This window comes from Equus przewalskii, chromosome 5, assembly GCF_037783145.1.
Source record: "Equus przewalskii isolate Varuska chromosome 5, EquPr2, whole genome shotgun sequence".
NCBI classification, from domain to species: Eukaryota; Metazoa; Chordata; class Mammalia; order Perissodactyla; family Equidae; genus Equus; species Equus przewalskii.
The window spans coordinates 86,262,975-86,281,233 of NC_091835.1; the positions used below are offsets into that span (position 1 = coordinate 86,262,975).

The following is an 18,259-nucleotide window of genomic DNA, read 5'->3' on the forward strand; positions in this document are numbered from 1 at the left end:
CATGAAAGCCACTTGAACGGAGTCTGAGTCATCGTTCCTGCCAGCCCTTGAATCTGGGCCAGGAGTCTGCATCGTCCCGGCTCACCCTTCCCAACACACGACCGGAATAGTTAAAATGCTACGTATGATAGTTAAAAGAGAGCGACTGGATGCACTAAGGGGTCAGAGAGGGGCCCCCTCCATCCCTCGATGGGATGAGCCTCCATGGGTAAAACTCCAGTTTGGAAAGAAATGGGGAGAGTATTTCAGTAGGATCCACAGCGGGAGGCGCTGCATGGACGTAGAAAGAGGGTGCTGTTTCGGGGCGGGTAGGTAAAGCAGGTTGAGCCAAGGCGTTGGCACGTACACGGGGTGGAGCCGTAGGACGAACGGGCAGAGCAGCTCAGGTCAAATCCAGAGCCTTGATGGCTGGGCTGCAAAGTCTTATTGGGATTCTGTGGATTCTGGGAAACAGTGAAAGTTACACTACTTAGCAGAGCAGTGAAAGTCCTGTGTGAGTGAGTCTCCAAACGCTCTGTGAATTCTCAGCCCACGAGCCCCAGTGCGCTGAGACCCCCAGATCCAGACAGCGCACCACTGCTTCTCACCCCCACGCCGCGCCTCTCCTCTGCTTGTCCTGTTCTGAATTGCTCGTGGTCCCAGCTCCTCGATCGACTCTCACTCGTCCTGGGTGCTGCATCCGCACTAGCCTGGTCCCACAGCAGAAATCGCTCCTGTCCTCTCCTGAGCCGATTTCTTCCTGCCTCACGTAGTTGGTTTATGTGGGGATGTTACTGGGAGATGGACTCAGCAGCAACTCCCAAGGCCCTCCCTCTCCCTTGCCGTGTCCCACAGAGGGATGGAAAATCTAAGCACTCATTTCTGCAGCTTCCTTATAGGCCACTGTGGTCACACGGCGCAGTCCTGACACGTACGCAGGGCGCTTACTGGGTAAGCTTATGCTTCCTTATAAAGGAGACAGGCACCAGAGGAGAGCTCTCTGCCTCCTCCTCCTTTCTGCTGTGAACATTGACACAATGCTCAGAGATGTGGCAGCTACCTTGCAACCACGAGGTGGAAAGCACTCGGCCAGAAGGCACATGCAAGGACGGCAAAGCGAAGGGAAGGGACGTTGCTGAGCTACTGCACCTGACCAGGACTGCTCGCCTGCAGACTCCTCACACGTGAGAAATTACAATTCTTAATCGCAGGAGCCTCTGTTAACTGAATTTTCTGTTTCTTGCTGCTGAAGGCATTCCTAATGGATACATCTGCTTGCCCGCCTTTACCACTGGATTATAAATTTCTGGTTCAATATATAAATTCCTTGACAGAAAGTCTCAAATATCTTCATCTTTGTATTTATTGCCCAGCCCTCAATAAATGCTGAATTGATTGAACGTGGTTTCACCTATCAATGTGATCAATTCAGCTGAGAGGGAGAGGGAGAGACTAGACGTAGCTGAAGAAGCATTACTTAACGGTGTACTTTTTAAAAAGATATTCTGTGAAACTCTTTTTTTGGTTTTAGCATTTTCATTGTTGATCTATTACCTAATCTGGGCAAAGCTGAACTCAGAAGGTTAGTGAGCCGATTTCCACCTTCGTTAGATGAACTTTGGAAGGGCAGCCTTCTCAGTGACTGGTTTCGTCAGACACCACAGGAGGACAGATAAGGAACCTGCCGTGTAAACAGGGTGGACTCCTCAGTGGTGTTATCGTGTTTCACCACCTCTCTCTCCTTGTTTGGACTCTTCCCCTGTAAACACATCCAGGTAAGCCTACACTGTGTTTGTTAAACCCTCGAGATCCACCCTGAGGTTATTTTCAGAGTTTTGTCCCAATCAAAACTTCCTCTAAGATGAATAAGCAATTGCGGTGGTGGATTGGAAGGACACAAAACACATACAGTCCCTAGAATTTATTTTGTAAAGGTCAGTTATCAGATGTCAAGAGACCGAACTGCCTGGGCTACTTTCTAACTTTGAGTGGTGATGTGAAAAGACATTTACTCTTTAAGAACGTGGACATCATTACTTTCACTGCGGCCTTTTTCCTGATTTTCTTGCCTTGTACACACAAAAGTCAGTTGTAGAAGGTCAGTATGCCTTGACCTCTTCGAGAAGGATAACCATCCGACTTCCTGACGGTTACTCGAGTCTACATTTTCAAGGACCATTTCCTTGACTATTAAATTAATGCAGCAATGCTGCTGTCACATATAATAAACATGAAATTTAAACCAAAAACTAATGTTGCCTGAAAATGGCTACCGTGAAAACATTTGTCTGATAAATGTGTTTAGAACTTAAGTAGTTTCTCAACTAGAATAAGAATGCCGTGGTCCCTAGCACTTTAAATAATGGAAGTCTCAGAGCCATGCATACTTCCTTATCCTTAACAAAACAGGATAATTGTGTGTCTATCTTTCACAAGAAGACAAAAGCTCTCTGAGCCGACGAGCTTTAAGACCTTGTAGGTAAGAAAATCAAACCGAGTTGCAATGTGCTATGGAAATTCCACCACAGCATATCTTGCCAGCATTAACTAGGATCTAACGGATTATTCTTCTAAAGGGTAATGCGTGTGAGCATACGTGCAGTGAAGCATTAACAAAAGTCAGCGTGCCCTGGGGTGTCCCTGTGACTTGTCAGTGACAGTGAGGACCGGGAGATGAAGGTTCCCTGTGAGAAAATCTCACATTGATAGAGATACGAGACAGAAAGGGCATCTTCAGCATCGATGTTAGACATTCGCATTTGAAGGACACAACTGCAGGTTCTGAACCGACGCAAAGTCCACAAGGACAGGCTCTGTTTGAAGTAATAATTTCATGGGATGTTCTTGTGAACTGACAGGTGCCTACAACAAGTGATATCCTCATCTGTGTTTTGTTTGGATTTTACGTCAGAAGTTCAGTAAATATGTCCCCAAATGTGAGATTCTTCAAGTAGCTATAAAGGCGAAATGAATATAGAGATGATATTCATAGTCTGGTTGATTAAATAAGTTAAAATATTCATTTTCTAATATACTTCTGTGATTTTAGGAAGGAAAAAACCTGTCTACAAAACCCTCCAAAGCATGTGCTCTGGCTGTTGAATAAGTCTCCCAATTGAACCCATCGTTAGGCGGGGTCGGCCTCCACGCAAAACACAGCAGAAATCTTAACCTGTCAACCCAGGCAATTCTGGTCTCCAAGCTACTTTCACTGAATATTAACCAGGCAACTGAAGCAAATGCAGATTGTGCTGTATATTTATGATTATTAACAACAACACCAGCAGTTATTGAGCCCTTTCCGTGCTCTGGTTCCCACACCCCATGCAGCAGGTTCCGTTACCATGTCCTCTCTGCCAATGAGGAAACTACAGACAAAAGCTGAGAGCTCAAGGACTCGCCAAGGTCAAACAGCTGTGCACATCGGACGGAGGAGGCCCAGCTCTGCTGCTGGGGCGTTATCCGTCACGAGGCCCTGTAGAGACCGTGCCTGATGCAAATAAAGCAAAATTTCAATGGTTTCATTCAGCATCGACTAATATTTACACCAAGATTTTTCCGTTTTTAAGCCATGGCTTCATTTTAGCTTTTCAGCTCACTTTAGTCAAAAACCCATGGAAGACACATTGCCTGCTGGTAGGGATTCTCAAAGCGAGCTCTCTGTCTCTCTGCTGTGTTTGAAGGACAGTTTAAAATCCTGCTTTATTCTCCTCCCCAGTTGACATTTTTGTCAGCTTTCTTCTCCTCAATTAGGAAACCACAAAATCCCAGAGGTGTCAGAAGCTTTCACTCCCAGTCCTGTAAGATGCTGCTCTAAACAAGAGACCCTAGCAGTGGAGGAGGTCAAAGAAGCATTTCAGTAATGCGTGAACGCTACCACGGCACCCGCCTCACCCCCAGAATAGAGCTTTAGATAGGCATCGATGCCAATCGTTCCAGAGCACGAGAGCTTCACGAAACGTCAGCACTGATCGACTCTCCCAGGTGGACCATTCGCGGAAGCGAGTGGCTCTCTGAAGTGCTTTAGAGAAGGGAGAAGAGACGTCCACAGGCCCACTCCATTACGTCCTCCAGGGCACAGCTGTATGCTCTGCCGCGAGATGGCTCTAATAATATCCCAGCACTTACACAAAGGCTGGAGACCAGCTCCTGGCCCACATCCCCCATCTGAGAAATAACAATGAACTGTTAATGACAAGAAGATCAGCCTCTTCTCCCTTGGCAATCTGTCACAATGCACTCGGCAGTTTGGTGTGTTTATCTGTCAAAAGGATGTTATCTTAGCAAGAAAAGCACATTTTTCAGGAAAGTGTTCTTCTCAGGGATAAAACGAGAGCTAAATAGTTTTTACATTGTTACTGCAGATGTGTTTCATTTTCATAAATCACGGGCAGATGAAATACTTCACTGAACAGAGTCAGCAATAGAAAAACGGCACCCGATGCCTTCTGGATCCATAAAATCAAGCCCTAGTTTAATTGTTTGGTTATTTAGACTTTCTTCTTTCTGAAAAATCAATGTTTGGGTCTCAAATTCATTTTAGCTTTAGAATCTGGGGAGAATTCAGCACACTCGGACACAATTTGCCGCCCTTGGGATTGTCTCAAAATCAGGATGGAGAGCCATTGTTTACGGCAGCTTCTCTTCTGCTGTAATATGTGAAGCCTTAACTTCTCATTATACGCAGCAGAAAATGAGCTTTCCGTCCTTCTGCCCAAGCACATAAATTCATCACCCCGTTCACGGCGCTGGCTAATGCCCTATCTCTGACCTATTTTCCTTCCAAAATCTTGATATTCAATGTATAAAAACAATCTTAGAATTAAAGGAAGGCTACGCCCTCCTGACAAAGCCTTCTGGAGGACAAGGTCATTCCACTGCTGACCCACAAGTCCTCAGGGAAACCTTCTGAGAACTCTCCTCGTCTTCAGGCAGACATTTTACTTTCTTGCCAAAACGGAACTTAAGCTTGTTAGAAATTTCCCTATCAAAATCCATTTCCCATCTCTTTCGAACTTAATTCATCAAATTTTTAGGTCCCATGGATATTGTGTTTCTTCAAGTTCGAGAAGTCAGGAATTACGCTTTAAGGCATCATGGAGGAATAGGGACTGATTTTCCTGAAACAAATATAAAACCAAACAACATACATGAAACAGTAGTTTTCAGATGCTGTACGACAGGCAGCACAGGACGGTGACCCCAAGGGGAGGAACCACGTGGGGGGAACCTACCACCACCCAAGTTTGCTGCCTGGAGGAGGGGGAACATGAATGGAGCCCAGAGGTGTCTCTGAGCTCAGAATTCAGGAAGCCCAAGGAGGCTGGAATTCACAGGGTAGAGAACACAGAGCAGAGACCTATGTGGAGAGAGAGCTGCACAGAGAGATTGTCCTGGAGATCGGCATTGGAGCCCCCTGGAACCCTCAGCTGAGCCTGGTTAGCTCGTGGAAGGAGGGAACTTCCTAAGGAAGAGGAAAAGCAGAGGAAAAGCCACCAGAAAGGAATGGAAGAAGGAGCCTCCGAGCTCACACAGGGCTGGGAAGAGTTCCTGGCCCTCCAGCCAGAGCGTCAAAACCTTACAACTCACAGGGCACTGGAGGGAGCGTCAGAACGGGGTCGCTTCAGGAGTGGGCACAGTTAGCCCCAGACCAAGGTCCACAGACTTTTCCTATCAAAGTTCATACAGTAAATACTTTAGGCTTTATGGGCCAAGAGGCAAAATCAAACGCATTTCGTAGGTACTCTCGTAACAAGAGAGACAACTCCTCTCCCCACTCGGCGTTTGACTGAGATGGGCCCTGCCACGTGGTGGGCCTGCTTTACGCCTAACTGCCATCTGCCGGAGACATCCTTGAGATGAAAGCACGGGCCTGGGGGAGAGGTCTGGCTAGTGTGTGGGAGGGGGAGGGTAGAGCTACGGACTGAGCGTTTGTGTCCCCGACATTCACATATTGGAGCTCTAGCCCCCAGTGTGATGCTATTAGGAGGTGGGCCTTTTGAAAGTAATCAGGTTTAGGTGAGGTTGTGAGGGTGGGGCCCCCATGGTGCCATTAGGGCCCTTGCCCCTGAGACCAGAGCACCTGCTCTCTGTCTCTGCCGTGTGGGGATACAGCGAGAAGGCAGCCGTCTGCACGAGGGTTCTCTCCCAGAACAGGGACTGAACTGACACACCCTGATCTTGGACTTTCCGGCCTCCAGAACTGGGAGAAATAAACGTTTGCTTGTTTGAGCCACTCAGTGGATGGTGTTTTGTTACAGCAGCCCAAACTGACAAAGACGGGTAGCCACCTCAGTCAGCACCACTCTGCCCGGTGACACCGGAGCCTGTGTGCTGGGTTCTCCGTCTTAGACGGCAGCTTGCTGGAGGGAGTTGACTTTCTAATGTGCTGACCCCCAGACTCGGATTCTGTGCTTGATGCTTGGTGGGTGCCGACAGCGAGGTCTCCAACTTGGAGGCGGCAACCCATGCCCGGCCTGAACAGCAGTGAGGCACAGCCACCAGCAGGCTCTGGGGATGGAGAAGGAGGTCCCAGCTGCGTCTTTGTGGCTCACCGTGATTGAGTGGCACCCTCAGGACATACAAGAGCAGACAGTGGGCTGGACTTGGCCTGCAGACGACAGTGTAAGGACCCCTGCCTTGGACGAAACATCGCTCTGGTCTCACCAAACAAATTCTTGAAAGATTCAACAAAGATTAGAAGGCAAGTCTTGAAAGAATGAAACTGTTTCTAAGTAACTTTACCACTTGGATATCTAACCAAGAAACTTAACAAAGCTCAACATATTTAGGGAATTAGAAAACATTCTGCACTCAGTAAGTCAAAATTCCCAGTGTCTGGAAACCAGTGAAAAATTTTGCCAGCTGTTCAAAGAAGCAGGAAAATACAACCCATACTGCAGAGAAAAATAAAAAGAAATAGAAACAGATCCAGAAATGATGCAGATGATGGAATTAGTAGGTAATGGCATTGAAAGAGTTCCTACAACTCTACCCCATACGATCAATAAGGTGGGGAAAGCATGAGCACCCTAAGGAGAACTATTGATGATATAAAAAGACACAAGTCTCACTTTTAGAGATAAAAGCTACAGGGGACGGGATTGACCACAGATTAAATCCAGCGGAAGAATAGATGAGAAACTTTAGAGACAGCAATGGAAATGATCCCAAATGAGATACACAGAGAAGAAATGAACAGAGACTCAGTTATCTGTGGGACGACTTCAAGTGGCCTAACACACATGTAATTGGAGTCCCTAGGTGAGGAGGCACTCAGAAAAACATTTAAAGAAATAATGGATGAAAAATTTCCAAATTTAATAAAAATCATAACCACATGTGCAAGTTCAGTGAACCCAATGCAGAAGAAACGTCAGCAAAACTACGACACAGCGGCTAAAATGCACAGTGGCTGAAATGTCAGAGGTCAGATGGCCACACTGAGTTTACGGTGAGCACGACGGGTGTGAGGGAGGCACAGCGTCCGGAACACGGGGGTGGGTTAGCGTCATGAGAACAGCCTTCAAAGGGAACAGAGAACTTCTAGGATTCGTACATGCTAAGCAACTCAGGCTGTTACTCCTGACCAAAATTATCTGCACTGAATCTGGGAAAATGGTATAAAATCTCATTCATTCATTAACCCATTGACATTAATTCAACAGACATCACACTCCTGTTTCTGCAAAGGCACATGAGGACACAGAGAGACGAAGGACTCCAGCCCTGCCATCACATGCTGAGCATCGAGCTACCTGCCGGGTGTTACGGCTGAAACTGCTCCACAGTTGTGTGACAGGCACACACGTAGACTGTAGCTGTTCCTTCCCCCTTCCTTATCACACATCACACTGGACACGAGGCCACAGCTGATGAGGAGGAAATGCTCCTTTCCTGGGCACTCATGTCTTCGTAGCGTGTGAAACCATCCTCCAGGAGGGCGGGCGCGGTTTGCTGTGGAATACTTCCCCGTTCAGTCCCCTTTCAATCGTCATCCCTTATCTCTGGCACAACCCTGCCTGCAGCTTCTTATCAAAGTTTATGACAGGTAGAGACGTGACAGTCATGCGGTGTGCACAAATATTTACAAACAAACGTGAAACAAATGGGCACAACCCAAGATCAATGACCTCTATGTGGGTGATGCACAAACACGAAAGTGAAGGAGCCGTCCTCAGGACAACGGCCTTTGAACAGGGTACGCACTATCGCAGTGGCACCACCATGAAACAACAGCGGGGACAAGCAATGAGGAAGAAAATAGCTCAGCCTCGAAGTTCTGAAGAGCACAGTACGAGGACCGCGAGGGGGTACGAGTGAGCCAGTGCAGCCGGGAAGAACTCGTCAGAAGGTTTATTCATATTTATTTCACGTAGTTCTTTACAATTTCTGGAGGGGGTAAGTTTTATAACGTACATAAGGTACTGGTACCCAATGTATACTTTTCTATAAATAAGCCAGCATACGCACATTAGGAATACAATGCTTTTTAAACTTATGGGCGTATGACCAAAAACATTTGGAAACCACAGGTCTGGAGAAGTTACTTTTAAACATTATTAGAAGCAGTTGCCCTTCTCGAACTCTTATGTGAAACACCAAAATGAAAAGATGAGTAACATTTAAAAAATATTTTTTAATAAACACTATTTTCCAACTTCCAAGTCATAATGTTTGATTTTTATGAAACTGATGAAGATGATTTGATTTGAAATGAAAGATTATGGATAATTGTAGCATTTTACCAGCCTTAGCTGCTGGATTTGTTTCCATGGGTTTTGCAATACTCACAGATAAGGAGCTGTGAATGACCACAGTGTATCACCAGCTTATTTCATCCAGGGCAGTGCTGGATCCTCAGTACTACTGGTCTGCCTAGCGGATGGAGGAACAAGTGAATAAGTGCTGGCAGGGCTTCTATTCAACATAGGTGGCAGGAGAAGCCTTAAGGTCCACAGGAAAATGAGCCCAGCAGGCAGCACATATTAATGTGTTCATGGGCTACAAAGTGTCAAAACTTAGCGTATGTATTTGCTCTTAAAATAGTTTAAGTTTATTTGAAAAGCTTAAAGTATATGAAAAGTGAAATAAACATAAAATATTTGTAGACTTTCTGTCCTAGTTTTCCAAAGAAAACAATAAAAAAAATGGCTAGTCTGAAGATTTTCCTTTTTGTTTTCTATAAAAAACATAGAACAATTTGGCAATGAATAAATGAATAAGGTTTTTATATTAGGTAATACTATTGTATCAGTGTTATTTTCCTGATTTTAACAATTGCTCTATGATTAAGAAAGACAATGTTCTTGTACTGAGCTATTTGCAAGTACATAGTCAACATGTCTGTACATATTCTCAAATGGTTCAAAAAATTTCGTACATTTTCAAGTTGACATCTACAACCTAAACCACGATGGGCGAGCTGCTCAGGAAAGGGCCGTCAGATGCCACGCTAGGCTGTTGTCTGGTAGCAGTGATGCTCGTTAGACTGACAGTGAAGGAAACGCCAGTTCCAAGTGGTGGATCCAAAGAACACAGGCTGTTGTTCACGCAGCACGACGTCCTCCAAGGCAGGAGGTGCGTACGTGTCGAGAGACGTGTTTGTCAACAAGCACACATTTGACACACAAACATACACACACAGAGACGCTACAACTCAATGTGCCACTCAGTATATTTCCTCTCAACTGTTTATAGCTCTGGAAAGTTATCTTTTTTATTAATGTCTTTATTTCCTTTTTCCCCCCACTAGATATGAATTCGTGAGACAGGCCACACACACAAACACACAAATATGTATCTCTATATCTGTCTATCGATCTATCCATCTACCTCCCCATCCTCTATCTAGAAAGAGAGAGAAGGAGACGAGAGGAGAACAACAAAGTCAGTGTAAACTCTTAACAACGGGAAACCGGGTGAAGGTGTGTGAGAGCAAATCCGTGTGCTTTTCAGAAAGTCTGAAGTTCTTGCAAATAAACAGTTACAGCAGAAGACTGAAATTGATAGTCTGGAAGAGAGGCCGACATGACTTGAGAGCTCGGAGTTTCTCTGCTTCCATCTCAGAGTGCCGGCAGTCACCGTCGGGTCACCGTCTCAGGTTGCCTTGAGGGCCTGTTTCAGTCCACCTTGTGGACACTTTACCAAGAATCCACGTCCAGTCAACTCAACAGGAACAGACATCAAACGAATTTTAAGATGCTTATGTTAAAGATATTTTCAGAAAAAATAAAAGAAAAGAATAGTGATATTAATAAAAACCAGTCACTGATCCCTCACTGACCTGTACTCCAGAGTAAGTCATGGCAAACCAAAGAACAGTTTGAGCTGATCTGTCTTTCCTCCACGTTTGAATGAGAGGTGACACGGGCCTTCTGTGAGCTTGTCGTGTGATTTAATTCTACAAACACATATTGAGCGGGTACCACTGCGTGGGACCCACAGTGGAGAAGTGTCGACTGACTTCTGGAGACCTCAGTCTTCTACAGGAAAGGAAGAACAAAATAGGATGAAGAACAAATAGAAAAACCTAGGGATTGACCAATACTTTGCAAAAAGTGTTTGTGGTCCGGGTCCCCCAGAGCAGGTGTCGCCAATGAGCTGTAATTTCAGGGGTCGCTGGAAAACTGCAACTGCTCAACAATTTCACGTCGCCTGGGAGGGCTACCACAGAATGAAGCATCTTGGACGTGGGGGACCGTGAAGCTGTTACTCGCTGGGGGACCTTCAGCCCCGTGGGGATCCCCCAAGGAGAGCCGTGAACAGCAGGCAGTCTGAACAGGAAGGTGAAGGTCAGTCGAGGGCATGGGGTGGAGGCGCTGGGCGGAGCCTGGGAGGGAGCACAGCGCCTCAGAGGACGGGGGGTGGAGGCCACATCGCCTCTCATGTGTGGTTTCCTGTCAGACTTTTTGTTCAGCAGCATCAGAATCAGATAGTCCAACAATATAAAGGTGTACACTTTCTACACTGCGGAACTATTTAAAGACATTCTCTGTACTCAGTCTAAACGACACCTATGACGTTGCCCAACTACGACAATCTAGTTTTCAGGAATGTGAGCAAAGAGTACCATTTTATGACAACTCAAACTGAAAATTAAAAAAGAATAGAGGCCGGCCCTGTGGCTGAGTGGTGAAGTGTGCGCTCCACTTCAGCGGCCCGGGGTTTCGCCAGTTCGGATCCTGGGCGTGACCTACACTCGGCTCATCACGCCATGCTGGGGTGACGTCCCACACGGAGGAACCAGGATCACCCACAACCATGCACTGGGGCTTCGGGGAGGAGAAAATAAAAGAGGAAGATCGGCAACAGATGTTAACTCAGGGAGAACCTTCCTCACCAAAAAGCATAAAAAAAAGAATAGAAAGCTATATTTATGTTTGGAGTGAAGAATATTCAAAATAGCTTGAAACAACACAAGAAAAATGAAACAGCGTCTATGGCACAAACCCGCTGCATGCAGGACTCGGGGAGGGTGAGCCGTTCCTGCTTCATCAGCACGATGCTCGACGTCTGCGGCTGAAACGTGATGGACGACCTGCTCAGAAGTAACCAGGGGACACCACTCCGCTCCGTTGTTTTGGCAACAGCAGCACCCAGCAGGACGAGAAACCACAGGGGTGACTCCTGACAGTCCCTCCTTGACCAAACTTAAGACGGGCTCCTCTGAGCTCTCACTACCACCCGGCCCCAGCTGTGGGCCCTTCCTCAGTCTGCAGAGGCCACTTTTAGCAAGAGTCCTGCTAAGTCAGTCTGAGACAATCCCCATCCTCAATGCCCGATCACCCTCGACACCTGGTCCATCTTCTCACACCACCTCTGGAGTCTAAGTCGCTGGCCTGCCTTCAGCAAGGATCCTGCTGTGCCGGATTAGCAGGAATCCCCTGCCTCTCATGTCTCCTCCTGGCAATTTTCTGTCCACTGCCCCCCACCTTAACATCCCAGGAAGCTCCACTTATGTCACAAGCGTTTATTGGGCATCACTGTATACAACATTGCAGGAAATACAAAGAAAAGGGTCCATCGAAGGGCGACCCTTGACCCTGACCCGGAGGACAGGGAACACAGACGTGACATAGAACCTGGACAGACTCAAGTCACCAGCTGGAGTCCAATGAGTGAGTGGTAGACAGCAAACGTTTTCCTAGAAAAAGGATGGAGTTTGCAAAACACACAAAGAAGAGAATTATGCTCTTCTGCATCATGGAAACAATTTGTGCTGCCAGGAGGAAGACAAGTGGAAATTAATGCCAGAACCTAATTTTCTCTCAAATTAAAAACAATGAATTTAATGCTCATGAAAAGCACGTGTTGTGCACTGCAGAGGCTGAGCCAGTTATGTGCTTATTCACAATTTCGTGTCTCTGGTACCAGACACGTGGCGGGGAGGCAGCCGAGGACACAGCACGGCTGCCGGGATCCTGCCTGCAGTTACACCACGGGCGGCGGGGCCTCCTCCCTCCCCGTTCACAGTCATGGGGACAGCTCCTTCCCCCACCCTGCCTTCCAGAGCCGACCTGAGTTAACGCAGAGGAGGGACGTTCAGTGACTGCCTCCGTCAATACCAGGGCAGCATCGCCAATAAAGAGTCTCTGATAGAAAGCACTTTCAAGTGCTCTGTTGGCCTTCAGACAATTGCCACCACGGAGAAAGCCACTGACTTCATGTGACCACAATTGATTGCAACGTCCTCTCGTTTAATTCATTGGCTGATTAGCGCACGATGCCAATAACACCATGGCTGTGGGGCTTGACCCTTCTTTAGACCAACTCTGGGAGGGCATGTCTTTACCTTCGGGTGTAACCTCTGCCCCTGGAGGCCAGTTTGAAAAATCAAGTAAAGACAGCACTGTGGGCTCACCTTCTTTCCCTAATTTTCTCTGCCTTTGCCTTTCCCTCCAGCAAAGGACACACCCCCACACACATGCACACATGCAATTGACTGTTTTCTCTCTGAAATAACCTGGCTGGGGCTGTAGGATGACCCCGAGGTCTGAGACGACCTTTGCTGGGCTGGAAGGAGAGCGGAGCAGCAGAGGCGTTGCTGTGACTGCAGGTGACACTAGGCGGTTGTGACAATGACAGAAATGATGGACAGTGAGCCGCTGAAGTACATTCTAGGACTGGCCCACAGACGGCAAAGCAGTGACAGAAACCTGAACACCGCTATCAGTTCTCACACAAGCCTCCGGCCTCGCTCACCGTCCTTTCTCACAGAAAGCAGAGAACATGGCGGCAGCTCCCGCCCTGGACCCGTTCTGACCCAGTGGCAGGGTCACCAACTCCCTCCTCGGTGTCCCCAAAGTGTCCTCCATTTATTTGTTAGTATCATCTTTTATGACTTACACTCACCCCCATTCCCTCCTACCTCTCTGTGCTCAGCTCGAGGCCTTGTTTCCCTCCCCACGGTCTCCATGGTGAGGCAGCAAGAACACAGACTTTCCTCCAGGTGCTCCCCCCTGTCCAGGGGCCAGGTTCTGGCCGGAGAGGTGAGACCAGGAGGCCAGCACCAGAGGGAGGGCCGAGGCGGGCGCCCCAGCCAGGGGCTGCTCCTGCTGTCCACCAGGATCGGGCTGTGCATTCAGCCTGGGGCCTCCTTCAGGCGGGGGCCGTATTGGTGGGGCCACGCACAGCGAGAGGCTCCAGGTTCGGGCATGGACGGGGCTCCCCCCAGCCTGTGAGCGGCAGACCCCCGCCTCCAGGAGCACAGATGGAGCGTCCAGGGCTGGACAGCACACTCCCTGGAAGCAGCCCCTGGTCAGGTGCCCTCCTTGGGGTCCTTATTGCATGCCTGCTTTGTGCCAACCCAGCGCTCACCATCCCGCCTCTGTCTGGTCAGGAGGCTCCCAGGGCGGGCGCCGTGTTCTAGTCGCTCTTATGTCTCACACGGTACCTGCCTTAGTCACTCGACAAATAGTTTTTCAGTTGAAGGAATACATAATTTTGAGCAACTCAAATGTTTAAAAATGTAAGGGGTGATCACACAATAAATTTATCCTCTCCACTGAGAAACTACGATGCTAAAAGCCACCATGAAGGATATGAAGAAAAACGGTATTGAGCATCTCAGGAGAGCATAACATCCACGTGCAAGCGTTCTCCCACACGAGACTGTGCGTGCCGCGCACACAGCGCTGGCTCCTTGGGCAGCTGGGTCTCGGCCGTCGCCTGGCAGGGGAGAAGGCACAGCCAGCAGTGTGGCCGTGGCGTCAGCTGCCGGGTCCTCTGCTTCCCTCCCGGTCCTCCTGGTGCTGGAGAGCAGGGGCTCGGCTGCAAATCCGGGCTGTGGAGACGAGGGGCCGCCCGTGAGAGTCAGGATGGAAAGCACCCTCCCTGAGGACCGGCGACGCCTCTGACATCCGCTCTGACAGGCCCGAGAAGGAACCGCCCCAGCATCGCTCGTGTGACTGTTCCGAGAGCTCCTACACGTGGACTCCTCACCATGGCCCTACAGGCAGGCAATGTGATCGCTCCACGTTCCAGTCAAGGAAGCCACACAGAGAGGTTAAGTGACTTGTCTAAATTCACCTGGAGAGTAAGAGATGGAGACAGAGTCCCAGCCTGGACGCCCGGCTGAGTGCCCACTCACATCCCCCAATTTCAGACGCTCACTGGTAATCCTGCAGAGCCAGAACCAGCCACCCACCACCCAAATGTGGGTGGACGCCCCGGGTTCAGTGCTAATGAGAAAGGAGGTGTGCGGCTGCCTCAGGGCAGTCGGCGATGGTCTTACGTGGTCTCTTCTCAAATCCCCCCTCCCCGGCCTTCCCACAGTCTCTCTTGCACTGTGTCACCGGAGGGCAGGGAGAGTATCTTTGCTGGCTCACGGCATCTGGTCTGTGCCAGGTACACAGATGTCCTCATCAAACGGGGCAGAGACGACGGATCTGAAGTGACCACGTGAGACAAATGGCTGACACGTTCAGGTGGCATTTTATCAATCTCGGCTATTTTCAGCATAGAAAACATTGCAAGTCTATCTTTACGAAATATCGTTAAGCTCTTATAAGTACATATCCCCTGATTTAAATATATTGATGATCAATCTTCCTCAGAAAATATGCTTCTCTACCACGGTGGATTTTAAACATTTTTAATCTGGACCTTCTGAAGTCCTGGGTGAACCCGTCCTGGGAAGGAGGAGCCGAGGAGGAAGAGGGGACAGAAGGGGGAAGGGGGAGAAGAGGGAGGAGGGAGACGTCTGCCCGTTGAACTCCTAGGCTACTGCCGGGAAGAAAGCTGAAATTTGCAACACTTTTCCTCCAAGTAGTCCGGAAGCGGATAGCGCTAATGGGGTGTGGGAGAGAAGGCGTGGGGTGCAAATGGCACGGTGCTAATGGGGAAGGCGAGGAGAGGGTGGGAGGGGCTGCGATCCACACCCCAGGGACAGGGGTGGTGTGACACTGAGAGCCACTTGTGCTAATGAGCCCTGTTTATGACACTGAAGAAACACCTCCCGCAGGTCATACAGAGCGAGAACCCAGTCTGTCTACTCCCCGTGACAAGACGCGTGACCAGGCACGGTGGAGGCAGGGTGAACACTCGGCCTAGGCCTCCCCAGACAGTGCAACGTGAAATACTCTGTCCTATGGACTTAACCCTGGCAATTCACGTGCCCGCTTTCTGCTTTGAAGATACATCAACATAAACTGATTGCAAGAACGCTCGGGTGGGGGGGTGGCTGATGGCAAAACATCTTGAGTTCATTAGCTCTCTGCTGCACATCACGCCACTCCTCTGCAAAAGCCCTCCCGTGACTTTCCTCAGGTCCAAAAGAACCTCTGAGACCCTGCCCTGCCCCTCGAGACTCTGCAGGACCTGACGCCACCCCTCTCCCCTTTCATCACGGCCTCCCACCACGTTGGCTGCCTCCTGTCCCGTGAACGCCCGGCTCACTCCTGCCTCAGGGCTTTGACTCGCTCTCTTCCTGTCCAGAATGTTCTTCTCCCTGAGGCCGTTCGCCATGAGCTTCTTCTGGTTCAGACTTGACTCAAGTGTGGCCCTCTCATGTCCCCTCATGGCGTGAACAATAAATGCTGACGATATTAATTAATTGTTCATTTTAACTAGTGAATTTGGGGGTGGGAGTGGGGTTGAAAGCATTTCACCAAAGGGTGCCACCTCACTATGAACCAAACTGGCCTGGAGACGGGGGGACCAAGGAAGCCAGGGTCCAAATGGCTGCGGACACTCTGTTGTTGCAAATGCTACAAAGCAGAGCAGCCCGCACTAGTGTCACCATCTTCAGTTTGGCTGGTATTCGCAGCACTGCTCCTGGAGGACGGAGGGCCAGCCTTCGTCCAGGCCTGCCTTTGGCTCACCTGCGCGCAGCCAAGGGAAACCGTTTCCCACCTCAAGTCGTACTCACAGTCTCTGACTGTCCTCAGTGCTCCTCCCAGATCTCTTTCTTAAGGTCAGGAAGCCTTCCACCAGGTCGTCCCACGTACACCGAAGGATTTTCCAGTGGGCCCAATTGTGTTAGAGCCCGATGCTGCCTCTTCCTGCTCACCAGCATGTTTAGTTATAATGCTCACATTCTGAAACGAAACCTTTCTTTCCCAGCTTGCGTGTCTCCTCCACGACCTACACAGATATCACCTTATTTACCAGATTTGTTCCCCCCAACATGTGGGAGAGAACAACAGGGTGGAACTTGCTGCTCCCTAACGCACGCTGTTCATTTTGGTCACGGTGTCTGTGTCCCAGACGCTGGACGCGCTGTGGTTCATTGATCGATGCTTCTATAAGGGTCGCACCTCTGCAGGTTGAGTGACCAGACAAGGATGTGAGTGAGCAGAGCAAGCAGGCTCGACAGCGATGGGACACAGTTGGGCTCGCTCTGCAGAGCCGGCTGCTTGATGACGTGGGATCTGATTCTTCAAGAGGAGTTCAACATTCAGATTTTTTAATGTGAAAACTTCTTAAGTGTTATATCAAACTTTAAAATATTATGGAGAAAGGACCTTCCAGGCACAGAGAACCTGAGAGCATGCGGTGGGTCTGGAGAAATTCAAGCCATTTAACGCTCTGGGTGGAGTGCACAGTGGGGAACAGCGGGGAGAGGGGCTGCAAAGCCACTTGGGTTTATCCTGTAGTGACGAGATTCCGTCTGAGGACATTAGCAGCAACGTGACAGAATGACACTCATATTTATATTTGAGCGGTCAGGAGGGTGGGTCAAGGAGAAAACTGGGTTGAGACAGGACCAGAGGATGCCACAGCAGTCCCGAGGAGCATGTTGGCAAGGGTGCAGGGGACAGACGGACCCAGGCGCTCACAGGAGGACAGGAAGCAGGACTTGGTGACGGGCTCAAAGCGGGAGTGGGGGAGAAGGAGGTGTGCAGGATGTCGCCTGGATGTCCGGGTTGGAAGAGTGAGTAGGGAATGACTCGTCGCTCACTGAGGCTGGACGTGCAGGGGCAGAGCAGGTAGGGTAGCCCGGTGGGTGGGGCAGGTGGAGGACGCGCTCAGCCTTCAACAAGTTCTGTGTGACGTGATTGTGTGGCAGCCCCAGGGCTGGAGACAGTTTCTCGGGAGACGTCAGAGTAAAGGCTGTGGGAGTGGATGGTGAGACAAGAGACAGCCCGGGAACCGGGGCTGGAGAGCAGCCTGTCAGGTGGGGCATAGAGGGCGATGACTGTGGGATCAGTGAGACGATCCCATCACGTGTACCCTCAGAGACGTGGATCCCACAGTCCGCCTCCACCGTGGGAGAGAGCAGTGCTCTGGGTGCCACACGCCGCCATGGTTCCCATACCTGTGCTGACAGGTGGCAGGCGCACCGTGCAGATGGCAATCCGATGGGAGACCGTGATGGAACCAGTTGTGACAATGGCTCTGAAAAGGGCCGCAGCGGCACGTTTGAAACAGTAAAGAAGCTTTCCCAGGGCTGTGAGTTCCCTCCCCTGCAATTCTTCTCCAAAAAGCACCAGCCCGGCATTTTATCACACTCGGCAAAGGTGGACAATGACTGTGGCTCTGACCCCACGAGCCCGCTTCCCAGAGACTCAGGCAGTTACTGACTTTTGAATCTGCACAGGCAAATCGCGGGGGACAGAAACCTCGCCTTTTGCCACAGATAGCAGCCTCATGGGGCTTGGGGAACCGAAGAATATCACTGGGCACCAGAGACACCTGGCTGTTACTGATAGCACCCCAGGGGCCTTTAGAATATGGTAACCAGCTTTGATACTTATTTCTAAAAACAAATATACTTACGTTTTACTTATCAATCTTTTAAAATTTGTTTTATTTTTAACTTTCTACAGGGCTGTGGGCT

General features: G+C 49.3%; 1 protein-coding gene and 1 long non-coding RNA gene across 2 annotated transcripts in view; one reads left to right on the plus strand and one right to left on the minus strand.

Moving 5' to 3' along the window:
• The window catches only part of PTPRR (protein tyrosine phosphatase receptor type R), a 212,891-nt gene that overhangs the window by 124,737 nt on the left and 69,895 nt on the right, over positions 1 to 18,259 (minus strand). The gene's annotated exons all lie outside the window — the stretch shown is intronic.
• On the plus strand, positions 901 to 6,213 carry LOC139083430 (uncharacterized). The gene is made up of 2 exons (XR_011540146.1): positions 901 to 1,754; positions 3,029 to 6,213. It is a non-coding gene; the product is annotated as an uncharacterized lncRNA (long non-coding RNA).